Below are 19,899 nucleotides of genomic sequence, written 5' to 3'. Positions count from 1 at the left end.
ACAGGCACAATTTTCAACACAGTTCAATCCAGCCTTTTCCCACGGTGGCTCAGTGGTTAGCACGGCTGCCTCACAGCACCAGGATCCCAGGTTCGATTCCAGCTTCAGGTGAATATCTGTGTGGAGTTTGCATATTCTCCCCGTGTCTGCGTGGGTTTCCTTTGGGTGCTCCAGTTTCCTCCCACAGTCCAAAGATGTGCAGGTCAGGTGAATTGTACATGCTAAATTGCCCACAGCGTTAGATGCATTAGTCAGAGGGAATTGGGTCTGGATGAATTACTCTTCGGAGGGTCAGTGTGGACGGGTTGGGCCGAAGGGCCTGTTTCCACACTGTAGGGAATCTAATCTAATCCCAACAGTTTGATCATCTTTGCCACCTTTCATGTAGTTTCAGAAAAGCTTTAAACTTTATTTTCTCCACAACTGCTTGATCACCATGAAATTGAGAGATTTCAAATTATTCGCTGCCTAGGTTATTTGAATTCCTCTAATAACTGACCCATCAAAGTTTTGAGAGTGGTTATTAAGTCTGGAGTCTATCTACTGAAGTATGAAAGAGTCAGTTGTGACTTCACGAAACATAGAAGATCCTGAGGGGACTTGGCCAGGTCGATGTGAAAAGGATGTTTCCTCTTGTGGGAGAATCTAGAACTGGGATCATAATTCGAACATATGGCGAAGCTCATTTAGAACAGAGATGAGGAAAAATATTGATTCTCTCAATGTATTGCGAGTTTTTAGAATTCACTACCTCAAAAGGCAGTGGATGCAGAATATTTAAATATTTTTAAAGCAGAGGGAGATAGATTCTTAAAGACCAAGAGGATGAAAGATTCTGGGCTATAGCCAGGGGTGTGGTGTCGAGGTTAAAATCAGATTAACTTTGATCTTATTGAATACGGCAACAGGCTTGAAGGGCTGAATGGCCTGGTCTTGTTCCTTGCTTGTATGTTCATAACTGAGCTAGTAGTCCACAACAGGTTTCATTGACTCCCCCATGTGATTACTTGTTTCACGAGAATAGCTGTCAGTAATCTCACCATTCTAAAGAGTTCAAAGCATATTTTTAAATATTAATCTCGCTCCAAGAACAAGGGTTAGCTTTCATAAAAAAAACACACTGGAGTTTTATCTGAACTTTCAAAACTTGACAAAGTTTGAGCATGCTGCGTGTAGAGTTGTGATTCAATCTGCTTATTTTGCCTGAAACAAAACCAGAAATTGCTGGAGGAACCCAGCAGGTCAGGCACCACCTGTGGAGAGAGAAGCAGAGTTAATGTTTTGAGTCCAGTGACAAAAGTTTTACTTTTAGAGTCTGTTCCAGGTCTTCAGCATCTGCAGTTCTATGTTTCATATTAATTTGTTGCTTCTGCTTGGTTTTGAACTGGCTTTCACCCAAGTGTAAAGTCCCCGGATGGCCACATCATTGCCCAAGCTGCCGTAAATTCATATGGAAGCAAAAATACTGCAGACTCTGGAAATCTGAAATGAACACAGAGAATGCTGGAGAAACTCAGCAGGTCTGGCAGCATCTGTGGAGACAGAAACAGTGTTCGTGCTTCAAGTATAATATGACACTTCTGCAGAATTAAATTCATATGTTTGACCTCTCACCCTGTTATCCTCAGCATATGCAACTATCAGTCAATCTTTCCCTCTCTCATATATACATGCATGTATTTGCACATTGGTGATAATGTTGGCACAGTAATAATATCTGAAAATGTGTTGCTGGAAAAGCGCAGCAGGTCAGGCAGCATCCAAGGAACAGGAGAATCGACTTTTCGGGCATAAGCCCTTCTTCAGGAAGTCTGAAGAAGGGCTTATGCCCGAAATGTTGATTCTCCTGTTCCTTGGATGCTGCCTGACCTGCTGCGCTTTTCCAGCAACACATTTTCAGCTCTGATCTCCAACATCTGCAGTCCTCACTTTCTCCCCACAGTAATAATATCATAGGATAGGGAAACTCAGAGCATCTATTTAATGCTGTTGGCATCCAGTTCATATTCCACCACACTGGCTGGAAGTTGCATCTGGAAATTTGAATTTTCCTTCATTAGTGGTTATAACTGATGCCAGTGAAAATCCATGTCAATCACAAGCAAGTCGGAAGTTTACCATCCTGGCCTACATAAATTAGAGACATAAAGTAGAAATCGCTGAAAAAGCTCAGCAGGTCTGTGGAGAGAATCAGAGTTAACCAATAGGTCAAGTTCTGAGGAAGAGTCAGTCAACCTGAAACATTAACTCGGATTTCGCTCCACAGACGCTGCCAGACCTGATGAGTTTTCCAGCAATTTCTACTTCTGAAGTGTGAGCTAGGCAAGGAAAACTGATTAAAAATGCAATGTCAACTGAAGATAAATGTGCCCAATCACCCTAATTGCCTTAAAGTGGGGAATGCAACAGAAAAATAATTCTTCCGCACCTCATCATAACACTTATTACAACATTTAAAAGGCATTTGGATGGGTATATGAATAGGAAGGGTTTGGAGGGATATGGGCCGGGTGCTGGCAGATGGGACTAGATTGGGTTGGGATATCTGGTCAGCATGGACGGGTTGGACCGAAGGGTCTGTTTCCATGCTGTTAATCTCTATGACTCTATGACTTAGAGAATCAAAAATACATCAACTGTGGGGAACTGACACAACAGCCATCACAGATAAATATCTATGAGAGACTCCTTTTGAGATATACATTGGAACCAATAGTTCATGAAAGTCTCCAAGATATTTTGGGAAAATATTGGCATGGCATATGGCAGATCAAATATAATGTGGGAAAATGTAAGGTCTAAGGTCTACACTTTGGCAATTGTTTTTATTTTCATTGGGAAAGGCTGCATTAAGTTGTGCTCGGGGGCATTTCGGGATCCTTGTACGAAAATCTGAAGAACCAGTATCCAAAGTCAGTCGTTAATTGGGAAGGCAAATGGAGTGATGCCCTTTTTTTAAAAAGGGGAATTGAGTTTAAAAAATTGGGGGTATTGCTTAACATATATCAGGCACTAGTTAAACCAATGCTAGAATAACAGCTTGATAGGAAGAGAAACAACATTACTGAAAGGAATAGCGTTCCTACAGGACTAGACAGCGTGCCAAGGTTGCTTATCCTTGGGAGAGAATCTAGGACCACAGGAAGAGGTTGCAGATTGAATACGGAAATGAGCAGGACCTTCTTCCCTCAGTGGATAGAAAATCTGTAGAATTCCTTTCTGCAGAGGGCCATCTGAGGCTAGGTCATTAATTATATTCAAGGTTGAGATATCTTTCTAGTCATAAAGGTTATGGGAGAAAGGAAGAAAGTTAAGCTGAAGACATTCAGATTAGCAATGATCTCATTAAGTGGCAGAGCAGAAATGATGGGCCGAATAATCTACTTCTACTCCAACATCTTATGATCATATGGAGCTGCAGCTTTCACTTTTTTTCTCATTCTCTGAAAAAACCCTCACATTTGTTCAGCTTCAGTGAAGAAACATCAGACAGCCAAGAATTCTAAACTCACCACAATATCTGCCATTGCTAACAGCATCAACAAAACTAGTGAATGAACCTAGAGTTCAATTTAAGCCTTAACTTCTCAAAGATGACCAAAGCATGTGTTCTTTTATCTTCGTGCACATTTATGTTTGCGTGTGTATGTGTGTGTATGCATGTGTACATGCGTGCATACGTGTGTGTGTTCGTATGTGTGTGTGTATATATGCCTGTGTGTGGCTGGGTGTGTGTGTGTGTCTGTGTATGTGTGTGTGTGTACATGTCTTTGTGTCTGTGTGTCTGTATGTGTGGGTATGTATGTGTGTACATGTATGTGTGTGTCTGTGTATACATGGGTGTTTGTGTCTGTGTCTCTATGTGTGTGTACGTGTGTGTACATGTGTGCATCTGTGTGTCTGTGTATATATGTGTATGCATGTGTACATGTGTGCATTTACGTGTATGTGCCTGTGTGTGTACGTGTGGGTATGTGTGTGTGTATGTGTATATATACATGTGTTTGTGTCTGTGTGTATGTATATGTATACGTGTGTGTCTTTGTGTCTGTATGTGTGTGTCTGTATGTGTGTGTGTTTGTGTGTGCGTGCACGTATGTGTGAGGGTGGGGGGTTTGGTTGGTTAGTTAGTTCAGGACCCAAAGAGTTTGCACAGATATTCCACGCTTCCCAGGTCATAGAGTCATAGAGTCATAGAGATGTACAGCATGGAAACAGACCCTTCGGTCTAACCCATCCATGCCAACCAGATATCCCAACCCAAGCTAGTTGCACCTGCCAGCACCCAGCCCATATCCCTGTAAACCCTTCCTATTCATATACCCATTCAAATGCCTCTTAAGTGTTGCAATTGTACCAGCCTCCACCACTTCTTCTGGCAGCTCAGTCCATACACGTACCACTCTCTGTGTGAAAACATTGCCCCGTAGGTCTCTTTTATATCTTTCCCCTCTCACCCTAAACTTATGCCCTTGAGTTCTGGACTCCCCGACCCCAGGGAAAAGACTTTGCTTATTTACCCTATCCATGCCCCTCATAATTTTGTAAACCTCTATAAGGTCTCCCCTCAACCTCCGAAGCTCCAGAGAAAACATCCCCAGCCTGTTCAGCCTCTCCCTATAGATCAAATCCTCCAATCCTGGCAACATCCTTGTAAATTTTTTCTGATATCCCAACCCAATCTAGTCCCAATTGTCAGCACCCGGCCCATATCCCTCCAAACCCTTACTGAATAATCTGACCAATAAAGGAAAGCATATCAAATGCCTTCATCACTATCCTATCTACCTGCGACTCCACTTTCAAGGAGCTATGAACCTGCACTCCAAGGGCTCTTTGTTCAGCAACACTCCCTAGGACCTTACCATTAAGTGTATAAGTCCTGCTAAGATTTGCTTTCCCAAAATGCAGCACCTCGCATTTATCTGAATTAAACTCCATCTGCCACTTCTCAGCCCATTGGCATGTAAAAAACTTATTTTGAATAAAAAGCTCAAAAAAAAATTGTCTCTTTATCACTTTTTGTAAAAATAGGTAACTACGTTCTTAATTGCATGAAATATTCCATCATGCAAGAGGAACTGAAACCTTTGTTAAAATTTTGCAAGAGGATAAAACTGAGGACAGATAGCTCACCTCTTCTCACCTGTTTAAAACATGCAATAGAAAAACTAATTCTTAAATTGCTTTTGGATCCTAATTCATCTGCATCTTTCAACTAGTTCAGAAAGTGTCGCCTCCTGTGTCAGTAGAAAATCCCTATCTGGTGCTGGCACAAAACAATGTTGAGTATCAGCCTGACAGAAACATTCTCAGTTCAGAGTCACAGCCTTGTGGGTCTTCATTCAGGACTAGAACATGAACTGTGGGCTCTCCATCACAACATCAATGATGTAATATTTTATGTTAGCATGTAAATATAAACATACACACACGCACTTACACACACACACACGTACACACACACACATGCACACACACAAATGCAGCCTCACACAGGCACATACACGTACACATACACCCATACACACACACATACAGACACACTCACACATATACACACACGTATACATGTATACACACACATATACACACGTGCACGAAGATAAAAGAACACATGGTTTGGTCATCTTTGAGAAATTAAGGCTTAAATAAAACTGGGTGGCACAGTGGATCAGTGGTTAGCCATTCCTGAGACATCTTTCTTGATGAAAGGCTTTTGCCTGAAACATTGACTCTCCTGCTCCTCAGATGCTGCCTGACCTGTGTGCTTTCCCAACACCGCGGTCTCAAAACAATAATTTGCCTCATCTCTGTTTTAAATTTGCAACTAACCTGGTATTTTTCATAGTTAACCAGTACTTTGAGATGTAAATCATGATTAAATGACTTGATGGGGAGGCACAGAAAGTTTACTTCCCCTGTTGTAGAAATCTAAAATAATCTTAAAATTATAGCTTCATTTAATTTGATTTGACTTATGGCGTCACATGGAGTGGCAGATAGATAGGATAGTGAAGAAAGTGTTTGGTATGCTTTCCTTAATTGGTTAGAGTATTGAGTACAGGAGTTGGGAGGTCATGTTGCAGCTGTACAGGACATTGGTTAGGCCACTGTTGGAATATTGCATGCAATTCTGGCCTCCTTCCTATCGGAAAGATGTTGTGAAACTTGAAAGCGTTCAGGAAAGATTACAAAGATGTTGCCAGGGATGGAGGATTTGAGCTACAGGGAGAGGCTGAACAGGCTGGGGCCGTTTTCCCTGGAGCGCTGGAGGTTGAGGGGTGACCTTATAGAGGCTTACCAAATTATGAGGGGCATGGATAGGATAAATAGACAAAGTCTTTTCCTGGGGCCGGGGAGTCCAGAACAAGAGGGCATAGGTTTAGGGTAAGAGGGGATAGATATAAAAGAGACCTAAGGGGCAACTTTTTCACGCAGTGGGTTGGTACGTGTATGGAATGAGCTGTCAGAGGATGTGGTGGAGGCTAGTACAATTGCAACATTTAAGAGGCATTTGGATGGGTATATGAATAGGAAGGGTTTGGAGGCAAATAGGCCGGGTGCTGGCAGGTTGGACTAGATTGGGTTGGGATATCTGGTCGGCATGGATGGGTTGGACTGAATGGTCTGTTTCCGTGCGGTACATCTCTATGACTCGATGACTCTATGTACCTAACTGCGGTGAAAAGCGTTGTGTTTTGTGCAGTCCAGGCGGATCATAGTAAACAAGGACATGCAGATCATAGGGTGCTCAGACAGAGTGAGATATACAGGGTCATGGCTGCACAGCAAGATCAATACTGGCAAGATCAATGTTATTTTAAGTTAGAGAAGTCCATTCATGTATGAATTCAAGATCTAATTTTTCACACAGTGTAGTGAAAATCTAATTTGCTTCCTCAATAATAGACTATAGATCCATTATCAAAATATTCAACAACAGCATCTTTTTTTTTCTTCGTCAGGTATGAATGTGGATTATAGGAATTTATCTGGAGTTGAAGTACAATTCAGTCCTGATACTATCACCTGTTGAAGTGAACTGGATCAGCTGCACTGCCTAATTCTGATCTAGGTTCCGACAAACAGGTCTTTATACAGTTCACTAACTTTGCCATTTAATCATGAATCTGTACTCATGCTTTTCCACCCAGTATTCAGTTTGCCCTTTATCCTCATCACGTATTATAACTGCTACTCAGTCAACCATTCATGCATTGCTTGACCCAGTTGGTAGTCAGCATCTTACTCCCACTAAATCATGCAGTTAATGTCTCACACAACCACACATAATGCTACATGGTCATATAATCATTCACTTTGACAATTGCCAATGAAGCCTTTGATATTTGGGTGATAAAAGCATCCACTTCGTTGCTGGTAACACTTTAACTGTTTAATAAATGACAATGTTAAAATATGCAATATCCCTCTCTGTTGGTTGGAGTCAATTCAAACTTGCATTTTGCTTTGTAATCCTACCAGTAGGCACTGACAAACTTGACAGCTATTTTAACACCATTTTATTTTCCCTAGTGTGCAGATCTTCAGGAGAACGCCATCAAATTTTGCTGACTGACCAATCTCACTCTGCTCATTTCTTTCCAAAGAAAAAAGGTTCACGACTACAGGACCTCTCACGGCATACTGTAGCTGATGATGGATTTGCGAACTACACACAATTTGCACACAGCAAGATCCCATGGACTTGGGTTTCCAAAACTGCAAGTCATGACACCTCCTCTAGTGAGGTCACAGGACAAGAAACTGGTGTCACCATCTCAGCAGTAATAACAGTCTAATCGGCTGCTGCACTAGAAAGGGTGTTGGTTAGCTCAGTTGGCTGGTCAACTGGCTTATAGCACAGCATGACACCAGCAGCACAGAAACAACCCCCACACCAGCTGAGATTATTATGAATGTTCTGCCTTCTTAACCTTACCCGTACCTGGAAAATGATGACCCTCAGGTTAAACACACCATCAATTGTCACTCTGTGGCAATTTCACCTTTTAGCTCAACTAGAAAATGGAATCATAGATATTATTAGTTTTGAATTATTGCCTGAAATTTGTGCAAATTGGACATAGGAAAAATAAAATTTAAGATTTGAATGTGGGGCTTAAAGATTAACGTGGCAGAACTGTAATCCAGTTGGTGAAGCTTTGGCACAAATACCAGGGAAATTAGGATCTGCACAACTGGGAAGGTCTACATGTGCTGAAAATGTGTTGCTGGAAAAGCGCAGCAGGTCAGGCAGCATCCAGGGAACAGGAGAATCGACGTTTCGGGCATAAGCCCTTCTTCAGGAATGAGGAAAGTTTGTCCAGCAGGCTAAGATAAAAGGTAGGGAGGGACTTGAGGAGGGGCGTCGGAAATGCGATAGGTGGAACAACACGACGGTTGGAGGAAGAGCGCCTCATCTTCCGCCTAGGAACCCTCCAACCACAAGGGATGAACTCGGATTTCACCAGTTTCCTCATTTCCCCTCCCCCCACCTTGTCTCAGTCAAATCCATCGAACTCAGCACCGCCTTCCTAACCTGCAATCTTCTTCCTGACCTCTCCGCCCCCACCCCAGTCTGACCTATCACCCTTACCTTGACCTCTTTCCACCTATTGCATTTCCGACGCCCCTCCTCCAAGTCCCTCCTCCCTACCTTTTATCTTAGCCTGCTGGACAAACTTTCCTCATTCCTGAAGAAGGGCTTATGCCCGAAACGTCGATTCTCCTGTTCCCTGGATGCTGCCTGACCTGCTGCGCTTTTCCAGCAACACATTTTCAGCTCTGATCTCCAGCATCTGCAGACCTCACTTTCTCCTCAAAGGTCTACATTTGAACTGTACCATGACTGGTTTTCCAATAAACTGTATTATGAGGAACGTAAAGAAGATTCTAAACAAAAGAACTGAGTTGAAGAACTGAGCCAGATGTAATAAATCAAGGGGTCGAGCCAAGGCAGGAAAGTATACTAAGAACCTGGGAAATGAAAGTCAGAGAAAGGCAGGAAGAAGCAGAGACACAAAGTCTAAGAATACCGCAATAGTGAAGACTAGAGGTTACAAAGTTAACAAAAAAGGAAATGTCAAGGCTTCATGAAATCCATAACATTCATAACAAGATTCAATCCAAAAATCAGGCAGTAGAATTAATTTGGAGATGAAGAATAGTACAGGAAAGAAATCACTTGTGGGAATTGGCTACAATCCCCCTAATAGCAACTACAGTGTATGGCAATGAATTCAAGAGACAACATTGGGTGCTAGTGATAAAGGGATAGCTATAATTATAGTTGATTCCAATATAAACTGGAAAAATAAGATTAACAATAGATTCTGATGAAAAGTTCATGGAATGCTTGCAAAGTAGTTTCATCAGGGAGCAGGTTACATTAAAGTTGGTATGTTGTAATGTGACCAGATTAGTTAATGACCTCAGAATAAAGATGGTCCTTATGTAGCGGCAATTAGAGTCTGATTGAATTTTACGTCCAGTTTATAAAGGAGAAGCTTGGGTCTAAGACTAGCATAGCAAACTGAAATAAGAACAACTATGTGGATATGAAAACTGAGCTAGTCGAGGTAAACTGGCAAACTAGGCTTAGATATAGAACAACAGAGATACATGTTTTAAAGAAATATTACAGAATACACAGAATAAGTATATTCTCATTTGAAAGAAAAGTTCGGGGGGGGGGGGGGGGGGGGCGGGGGGTGATCAATCAGCCCTGCTTATCTGAAGGCAATAAGAAAAACATAAAATTTAAGGAAAAAGAACATATTATTGTGCACAGTTATGTGGCAGATCAGATGATTTGTCAGGATATTTTAAAAAGGCACAGAATAATGAAAGGGCTAATAAGGAGAAGCAATTTTGAACATGACCTGAAACTAGCTCAAAATATAAAAGTGATTGCAAGAATTTCTACAGCTATCTGAAAAGAACAAGTATAAAGAATATTATAATTGCAGATGATGTGAATACCGGACAAGTCAAATCCCAGCCTGAAGTCTGGTTTAATAGACACTATATTGTTCTTTTATTAATGATGTGGTCTTTCACTGGAACACGAATATACCATGGTACAGGTCTGTTTTTAGAATAAATGAAGGCAATTATGCTAATGAAAAGAAGAGAAAATTATGTTTGGATACTACACAGTTTAAAATGTTTTCAGGCAGAGTAAATAATGCAATCACTTCTATTGTAACATTACCACTTTACAGTACTCAAACACCAGAGAAAATTCCCTCCTTGGATGCATCAATATATTTGACTTGGATGTTTTTTTCAGTTGCATGTATGGAGAGTTTAATAGCCTCTTCCTTTAGTATTCACACACTGAACTTATACTTTATCACATTGAATAACCCCTTCTGATTTATAACCAAACACTTTTGATCTTCAACTTTTGAACTAAAACTTATACTGGGATGACCTATTTCCAAACTTTTCTCAACGAGCTCCTTTCTCTTGGTAAAAACTACTTCAAACATCCAAATTCAACCTGATATCCCTGAATGCAAGAACAAAAGCTTCCAAACTGTAGCATTTTTTTTCAATCCACGTCCCATCCCCACTCCTAAAGTAGTCCTGATTCTTTTAAGTGAAATCAAGCTGATGTTTACTTCATCCACTTGTAAAGTTCCCCCAATACAAACATTTCTTACTATCTCCCCAGCAACTCTCTCTCAGACCAGACGTCTTAATTAAAAAAAATTATGGTTCCAGAAATGTTGATAAATTATTCATTGAACCCCTTCATACCAAAATCTACCAGTTCAAATACTGAACTCGAAAATACATGACATTAAAATATAAATACATTGCACATCTTGCATTATAATAAAGTGAGTATTGACCTTCTTTAGGGTGTAAATGAAATGTTGACAGCCGATAATAACTCAGTGGAGGATGAAATAAAGAAATATTTAGCTGCATTTTTCAGTTTAATGGATAAGCAAAACTAAATTTTAGTAATACCTTGAAATTCAGAGATAGCAGGAAGAGATGATCTTGCTGACATCATAATCATAAGGGAAGTGGAACCAGGCAAACTGAGGGAGCTGTGGCCGACAAGTCGCTGGGTCTCAATGAACTTCATCCAAGCTGTTAAAAGAGGTGACTACAACAGTAGTAGGAATGTTGGATTTAATTTTCTAAAATTTGGTTCAATTCTCAAAAGGCTCAATCAAAATGGAAAGCAAAAAATATAATCAATTTATTCAAGAAGAGAGGGAGGAAAAAATAGGAAATTAATTTTTTCACCTCTGAAAAGTTGGTCTGATAGCTAACAGGGAAAGTGACAAAAGTAATGCTTAAAGACGTTATAGTTGAGCACTTAGAAAAGAAATCAAGATGATCGTGAAAAGTGTGGTTTTGTAGAAAAGAAATTCCAATTGATTGAAATTCTTTGCTGGAATGATACATGTTGAGCATGAAGGACATGTGGATTTCCAGAAAGCAAGTTTGCAAAAAAAGAAGAGTGAATGGGGCCTGTGTCTCTGTGACATCTTGTCCATGAAGGCAGCCAAGTTTGCCAGAACTGGCATAGTTCTGATCATTTTGGTGGCTTTCTGCATCTTCATTTGAGTTTACCAGTTGTCTCTAGCAAAGCTGCCTGCTGTTCCTGTGTTGGACTGTGCATTTTGATGAACTCACTAATGGAGGAGACCATCATCTGCCTGGAGCTGAACAGATACCTGGCCTCCATCAGTTCTCTGTGTACCAGTGACCTGGACCATCTCTTCTTCCACCAGCTGTAGAGAAGTGTCATTGATAATGCTCTCTACATTCTAAACATACACTTAATCTTCCAGCAGTATCCACTAAGGCGAAAGTCTCTCAGCTGATGGAGAATGCAGCTGAGAATGATTCAAGATGGTGATGGAGTAGCAGTGCAACATTCAAGTTCCTGCTCAGAATTCATCTGCACCATCTGCTTTTGCTTATCATTTCTTCTTTTACTACTTTTTTTTCACTCTTACTTTAATCTACTTACCTTCTGTGGAGAGCTCAGTGCTCTCATGGTGTGCAGCATGTTTGAGGCATGGTTTCTTCCAGCCAACTCAGGGAAAGGAGCCCAGTGTGGAGGAGATCCAGACCAGTGCAGAAGAGATCAAGCCCAGTGTGGAGGAGATCCAGCCCAGTGCGGACGAGATCCAGCCCAGTTCAGAGGAGATCCAATCCAGTTCAGAGGAGATCCAGCCAGTATGGAGGAGATCCAGTCCAGTGCGGAGAGATCCAGCCCAGTTCAGAGGAAATCCAGTCCAGTTCGGAGGAGATCAAGCCCAGTTCAGAGGAGATCCATTCCAGTTCGGAGGAGATCCAGCCCAGTTCGGAGGAGATCCAGCCCAGATCTGAGGAAATCCAGTCCAGTTTGGAGGAGATCCAGATCAGTGCGGAGGAGATCCAGCCCAGTGCGGAGTTGATCCAGCCCAGTGCAGTGGAGATCCAGCCCAGTTCGGAGGAAATCCAGCCCAGATCCAAGGAAATCCAGCCCAGTTTGGAGGAGATCCAGCCCAATTCAGGGAGATCCAGCCCAGTTCGTAGGAAATCCAGCCCTGATCTGAGGAAATCCAGTCCAGTTTGGCGGAGATCCAGCCCAGTGTGGAGGAGATCCAACCCAGTTCGGAGGAGATCGAGCCCAGTTCGGAGGAGATCCAGACAACTTTGGAGGAGATCCAGCCCAGATGTGGAGGAGATCCAGCCCAGTGCGGAGGAGATCCAGCCCAGTGCGGAGGAGATCCAGCCCGGTGTGGAGGAGCTCAAGCCCAGTGCGGAGGAGATCAAGTCCAGTGAAGGGGAGATCCAGCCCAGTGCAGAGGCGATCTGGCCAAGGGCTTAGGAACTCCAGCTTAGTTCGGATAAGATCCAGCCCAGTTCGGAGGAAATCCAGTCTAGTTCGGAGGAGATCAAGCCCAGTTCAGAGGAGATCCAGTCCAGTTCGGAGGAGATCCAGCCCATTGCGGAGGAGATCTAGCCTAGTTCAGAGGAGATCTGGCCCAGTGCGGAGGAGATCCAGCCCAGTGTGGAGGAGATCAAGTCCAGTGAAGGGGAGATCCAGCCCAGTGCAGAGGCGATCTGGCCAAGGGCTTAGGAGCTCCAGCTTAGTTTGGAGGCGATCCAGCCCAGTTCGGAGGAAATCCAGTCTAGTTCGGAGGAGATCAAGCCCAGTTCAGAGGAGATCCAGTCCAGTTCGGAGGAGATCCAGCCCAGTTCGGAGGAGATCCAGCCCAGTTCGGAGGAGATCAAGCCCAGTGTGGAGGAAATCCAGTCTAGTTTGGAGGAGCTCCAGCTTAGTTCGGAGGAGATCCAGTCCAGTTCGGAGGAGATCCAGCCCAGTTCAGAGGAGATCCAGTCCAGTTCGAAGGAGATCCAGCCCAGTTCGGAGGAGATCCAGCCCAGTTCGGAGGAGATCCAGCCCAGTTCGGAGGAAATCCAGTCTAGTTCGGAGGAGCTCCAGCTTAGTTCGGAGGAGATCCAGTCCAGTTCGGAGGAGATCCAGCCTAGTGTGGAGGAGATCAAGCCCAGTGTGGAGGAGATCCAGCCCAGTGCGGAGGAGATCCAGCCCAGTTCAGAGGAGATTCAGTCCAATTCGGAGGAAATCCAGCCCAGTGCGGAGGAGATCAAGTCCAGTGAAGGGGAGATCCAGTCCAATGCAGAGGAGATCAAATCCAGTGAAGGGGAGATCCAGCCCAGTGCAAAGGCGATCTGGCCAAGGGCTTCGGAGATCCAGCCCAGTTCGGAGGAGACCAGGTCCAGTGTGGGAGTGAGAGAGGTACCTGGCATTAGTGGTAGTGGCAAGAGCAGGCAGTCCAAGGTCTCCTGGCATCTGCGCAGGCATTGAGTGTGGGGGGGAGATGGAGCCCAACACAGAAGACATCGAGCCCCTATAGGGAGTGCGAGTCCTTCATAACAAACACATGGGACACCTGCATTGCTGAACTTGGAATTTTATTTCTTTTTTTTTCTAACTTATATTAAGAATGGACTACAATATTAAAATTTTGACTTTATTTATGTTTTGACTTTGAACCTAAGGTTTTGTGCCGAGGTACCTTTGAATCTGAGAGGCACAGGAAATGACGACTTTCTACACTTACCTGAGTACACAAGACAATAAAACCTAAAGCTGATTCTAAACTTAATTCATTTCAAATGTTGGCATTTAAATGGCTTTAGCACAATGTACAATTCATTGCTAACATCCTCTCCCTCTCCCCGTGACTCGTCTTGCTGCTGCTGAATCCAATCCCTCCTGACCCCTGACCCAATACTCACCTACTCCTGACCCCAGACCAAAATCCCATCTACATTCACCACCACACCACCCCAGACCCAATATCCATCCAATAGGCCCACAACCTCCCCCCCCTCCGGATTGGACACCCATCCACTCCCCCCACCTTGGACCCATCACCTAGCCATTTCCTCCCCCACCTGACAGCAACTCACGATCACCCCACATCCGCTACCCAACCACTTCCCTGACCATGGACTCATCTACCATCCACTCACCCCCTTCCTCACCCCAGACCTCACATCCATCCACTAACCCCCCCCCCCCGACCCCGGACCCAATTCCCATCCATTGGTTTACCATGTGATGATGACTGGATAAATCTGCTTTAGTGATCTTAGCTGGCAGGTGAGTACTTGTGAGGGGGTGTGGGCCTCTGTTCAATACCTCATGGAAAGGACATCCAACAGTGAAGCGAGCCCTCACTACTGCACCAGACTGTCAGATTGATTTTTGTTCTCCATTCCCAGGGTAGGCTGTGTTACTGAGAGATGATTGGTACTCCCTGCTAGCCCACTGATGGTAGCTAATGTTCCTGAACCTGTATGAGACATGAGAGGTCTACACTTTCTGAGGTAAGTGAAGTAAGTCTTAAAATGACTTGAGACCTGAAATTATGCTGCTTTAAGGGAGAAAGAAACAAAATACTTGCATTTGTTTAACATCTTTCGCAATTCCAGAACAGCCCACAGTGTTTTACAACCAATTAAATACATTTGAAATGTAGGCACTGTGACAAGAAACACAAATGGGCTTTACACACAGCAAACCCTCTCAAATGGCAATTTGTTAATGAAAAGGTTTAATGACTTTGGTTGAGAGATAAAACATCAACCAATACATCAGGATAAATAGTGACCAGGATCACTGTGAAAACTGCTGTGTTCATCTTCAAGTAGGACAATGGATATTTTTAATTTTCTTTGCTAGTTTCTGATCTAGACAAAAGTAATTTTTTTCTCTAATTATGGAAATAATACATGAGAGTGAGAATTAAAGGGTATCCATTAAAACCAGAAGATAAGTGAAAGTTCCTGTAAGTAATGATATGCTGAAGACAATAAGAAAAATGATTCTCCTCCTGAAACAAAAATAGAAATTGCTGGAAAAGCTCAGCAGTTCGAGCAGCATCTGTGGAGAGAATCAGAGTTAACATTTTGGCTCGCGTGAACCTTAGCTCTGAGGAAAGGTCACTCCGACCCAAAGTACTGCTAGGCCTGCTGAGCTTTTCCAGCAATTTCTAGTTTTGTCTCGGATTCACAGCATCTGCAGGTTTTTTTTTGGTTTTTAGACATTTCTGCTGCTTCAATATCTACTCCGGCGAAAGTGAGGACTGCAGATGCTGGAGATTAGAGTCAAAATTAGTGTGGTGCTGGAAAGGCACAGCAGGTCAGGCAGCAGCCGAGGAGCAGGAAAATCGACGTTTTGGGCAAAAGCCCTTCATCAGGAAATCCTTCATCAGGTAACACTTAATATCTACTCCCTCTATCACAGACTGCAGTGTTTTAGCGACAGGATGTGGAGGTGGATGCGTTGGACTGGGGTGGAACAAGTTAAAAATCACCCAACCCCAGGTTGTAGGCCAATAGTTTTATTTGGATGTACAAGCCTTTGGAGCGTTGTTCCTTCATCATCCTGATCTCATTACTTGTCAAAGGAGCAGCTCTCTGAAAGCCTGTACTTCTAAATAAGCCTGTTGGATTATAATCTGGTGTTCTGTGATTTTTAACTGCAGCTACAGGATGTATTTTTCCCTTTTCTTTGCGTGTTTTCTTTCTCTGACCATATGGTCACTGCCTTTGCCTGTCTTCCTCCCTTTTAAATTGCCATTGTTTTGACCTTCTGTCCCAAAAGTTCCAAAACAATGCAACAGCTTATATACCAGTAACTGCTGCTCCTGGAATTTGACGAAATCACCTCCAACACCTAAAATATCTCAAAAAAGGAGTAGCTCTTCCAACCACAATTTTTTCCTGTCCACCATCTTGGATTACTCAGAATCCTTGGTGACAATTCATCAAGGCTTCTTCAGCAGTCTCTCCCAAACCTGCACCTTCTACTTAATATGGAAAGGTTAGAAATGCACAAAACGTCATTGCCTTCAGCTCTTCTTTACAATTTGCACGCCATCTTGACTTGAATTCACATCGCCATTACTTCCTCATCACTTGGTCAAAATCTCAGAACTCCCTACCCAATGACACCATGGGAGTGTCTTCATCATATGAAAAGCAGTGATTGTAACCAGGTCAGCCAGGTGGACCTCATAGAGTTCTCTGATTGGGGCTGTTACTCTAGACTAATCAGGGAGCCCTGACTGACAGATTAAAAGTGCAGAGTCAGACATTTTGACACTCTGAGAGCCCTGAGGGAGCTGGACCAATGTCCAGGACTTTCCACGTGTAAATAAAGGGTGATGGAATACCGGCCTCTCTGGGGTTATTCCAAACTATACAGCTCATGAAAATAAAGTACGTCACCAGCTTCCAAAGGATAACAACAGTTAATCTGTCCTAATTTCCATTTTGCACATCCACTTCTGAATGTTGGCCTAGTTTGTGCACATATTGTAAAGTTGACATTTGTCAAACACTCTATTATTTTTTCTTCACCTAATCCACTGTCTCATTCATCACAAATATGATTCAGTTTGATGATACTTTCGAAGCACTTCATTGGCTTTAAGTGCTTTCAAGAAGTCCTGAGCTCATGAAAGCTTTTGAATACTTGAAGCATTACTTTCTTTCAACCAAGTGGCTTCAGGTCTATTTTCTAGAATTCCATTCTTACTGATAAAGGAGCACATTATTAATAACTCTGTCTCAATCCTGGGCCTTTTCTGGGTCTCACTCCTGCTTGAACTCTCCCCCATTACATCCTTCCTGTAGAATATTATTTTACACTGGAATTATTCAAATTGAGGAGGTGCCTAAAGTCACGCGAGATTAATTAAATATTCCTGCGACAATATTTAATTAAGATATTGCACCTTAGTTCACCTATCTTGCATAGATTGCAGGCTTGATGGTATCCTAACTTTCATTATGTGTGATAGACACTCCATGGCCTGTGAAATTATTGGGTCTGTAATTCTGGTTTATTTATTCATTCATAGGATATGGACATCACTACCTGGGCCAGCATTTATTGCAGGCCCTAATTGCTTAGAGGGCAATTGAGAGTCAATCATATTGCTGTGGGTCTGGAGTCACTTGTAGGCCACATCAGGTGAGGCTGGCAGATTTCCTTCCATAAAGTGAACCAGATGGGCTTTTCCTAACAATCGACAATGGATTCATGATCATCATTTTAATTCCAGATTTCTTAAAAAAAACTGAATATAACTAGCTGATTTGACCTGAGTCCCAGAACATTACTCAGAGTCTCTGGATCAATTGTCCAGTGAAAATACCACCAGAGATTATCACCTCCCCCTGTAACTTTCTAATGATTTACGATAAACTGGAGGAACAACACCTCATCTTCAGATTAAGCACTTGACAACATTTTGGACTTAATATTGAGTTCAACACCTTCATATCGTGAACCCCCACCCATTCCTTCCTTTTCTTATAGCTTAACTTGCTACATTCTCTGTCACCATGCTCCCCCCCACCCCCCATCCACGCCCTCCTCCCCCCACCTCCCCTTCCCCCAAGGTGGGACTGTCTGCTCCTTCAAGTCTGGCAGTTAGACACATCACTGTTCTGCTATTCTCACATTCCAATCACCTAATCTGAATTGAATCAACATCTTTTCTTAAAAATCACTAACATCTTTTCTCCCCTATCACTCTACAGCTTCCCCCCGCCCCACCACCACTACAGCATAAGTACTGCTCCACACTCCACTTCAGCTCTGATGAAGAGTCATCTCAATTTGAAATGTTAGCTTTCTCTCTCTCGATGGATGTTGGCTGATCCACTGTGATCTCTAGCATTATTTGTTTTCAGTACAGTTTCCAACATCTGCAGTAATTTGCTCCTGAATCAAAACAGGGGCTTGCTGTTCAATTTCTCCTCAATCAGAAGGAATGTTTTTTTTAACCAGTAAACACATCTTTTATCTCTCCCGCCTCTGGTCATGATTGTGTTGACGCTAGATGTAGCTAAATCACATTCCTTCCATTTACAGCTCTGTCTGCGCTATTGCAGTATTATTGTAAGAAGAAACCCAGCTGTTATGATTCAGGGCTCGTCATGATAAAGAAACTCAGTTTTTGTTCTCTCTGTCACAAACCACCAAGTGGTTTAAAGGTTACATCCATCAGAACCTTGAGCGGGGGTTGATAATTCAGCTCTGCCAGTGAGCACTTTAGCTTCAACTAGCCTTCCCTGCTATCTCCCCACTCCAAGAGATTGAAATGATTTTACCAAAGAAAACAGAAGTAGAAAATTTCATGCCTCACTGCCAAGTCAGAGAATGACAATGAACAAAAGTAACAGGCAGAATCAGAGTGAAATTTTAGTTCAGAATTCTTTTTTACATCGTAGGTGGAGTAGGGCTCCTGAGCTGGAGCTTTTCCTTTCTTAACTTGGCTCTTTCCTGTGTTTTTCTATTTTCCTGATTTACATCCTGAGCTCAGATAGCATCAGCAGTAGACGTCATGGACTTCGAGTGGGCCCAGTGCGGGGCAGAGTGGGCCCAGCATGGAGCTCGAGTGGCCCCTGTGCAGAGCAAAGTAGGCCGAGCATGGAGCTCGAGTGGGCCATCTGCAAAGCAGACTGGGCCAAGCATGGAGCTCGAGTGGGCACTGTGCGGATCAGAGTAGGCCCAGCGTGGAGCTTGAGTGGGCCCTGTACAGACATTGCTGATGAAGGGCTTTTGCCCGAAACATCGATTTCGAAGCTCCTTGGATGCTGCCTGAACTGCTGTGCTCTTCCAGCATCACTAATCCAGAGCAGAGTAGGCCCAGCGTGGAGCCCAAGTGGGCCCTGTGCACAGCAGAGTAGGCCCAGCCTGGAGTCTGTGTGGGCTCAGCATGGAGCAGAGTAGGCCCAGCCTGGAGCTCGAGTGGGCCCAGCGCGGGGCAGAGTAGGCCCAGCATGGAGCTCGAGTGGGCCCAGCATGGAGCAGAGTAGGCCCAGCATGGAACCCGTGTGGGCCCAGTGTGGAGCAGATTAGGCCCAGCATGGAGCCCGTGTGGACCCTGTACAGAGCAGAGTAGGCTCAGCGTGAAGCCCATGTGGGTCCTTACTTACATTCTCTAGTCTGAGCATGGGACCGGCCGTTGGGATCAGCAGCTGCTAAATTGGCGAAGGCAACGTGGACAACAATTGGCCCAGAGGTGAAAAATGGTGCCTAAAGAATGGCAATTTCAACATTGGTTGGGTCCAGTGTTAGATGGCAGTGAGGTAATGGAGAAGGAAGGAGGGATGACAGTGTTGATGACGAGCTGGCTCTCTTTAAGTTACATCTTTGTACTTTATCTCCTTATTCAAATGGACTGTGGTGACAGTTGCGAACCTTTTCAGTGCATTTTTACTGTTTTCCTCACTGTAAAATATATGTGACAATAAATCGTTCAATTCAATTCATTCAATGTTACATCTTCCCTTTACGAGCTTTGTTAAGAAGTGCTCTCTGTACAAACT

This window comes from Chiloscyllium plagiosum, unplaced genomic scaffold (assembly GCF_037043375.1).
Source record: "Chiloscyllium plagiosum isolate Xiang-an unplaced genomic scaffold, Cpla_swu_hap1 HiC_scaffold_11, whole genome shotgun sequence".
Lineage (NCBI taxonomy): Eukaryota > Metazoa > Chordata > Chondrichthyes > Orectolobiformes > Hemiscylliidae > Chiloscyllium > Chiloscyllium plagiosum.
This window is presented reverse-complemented; position numbering follows the sequence as displayed.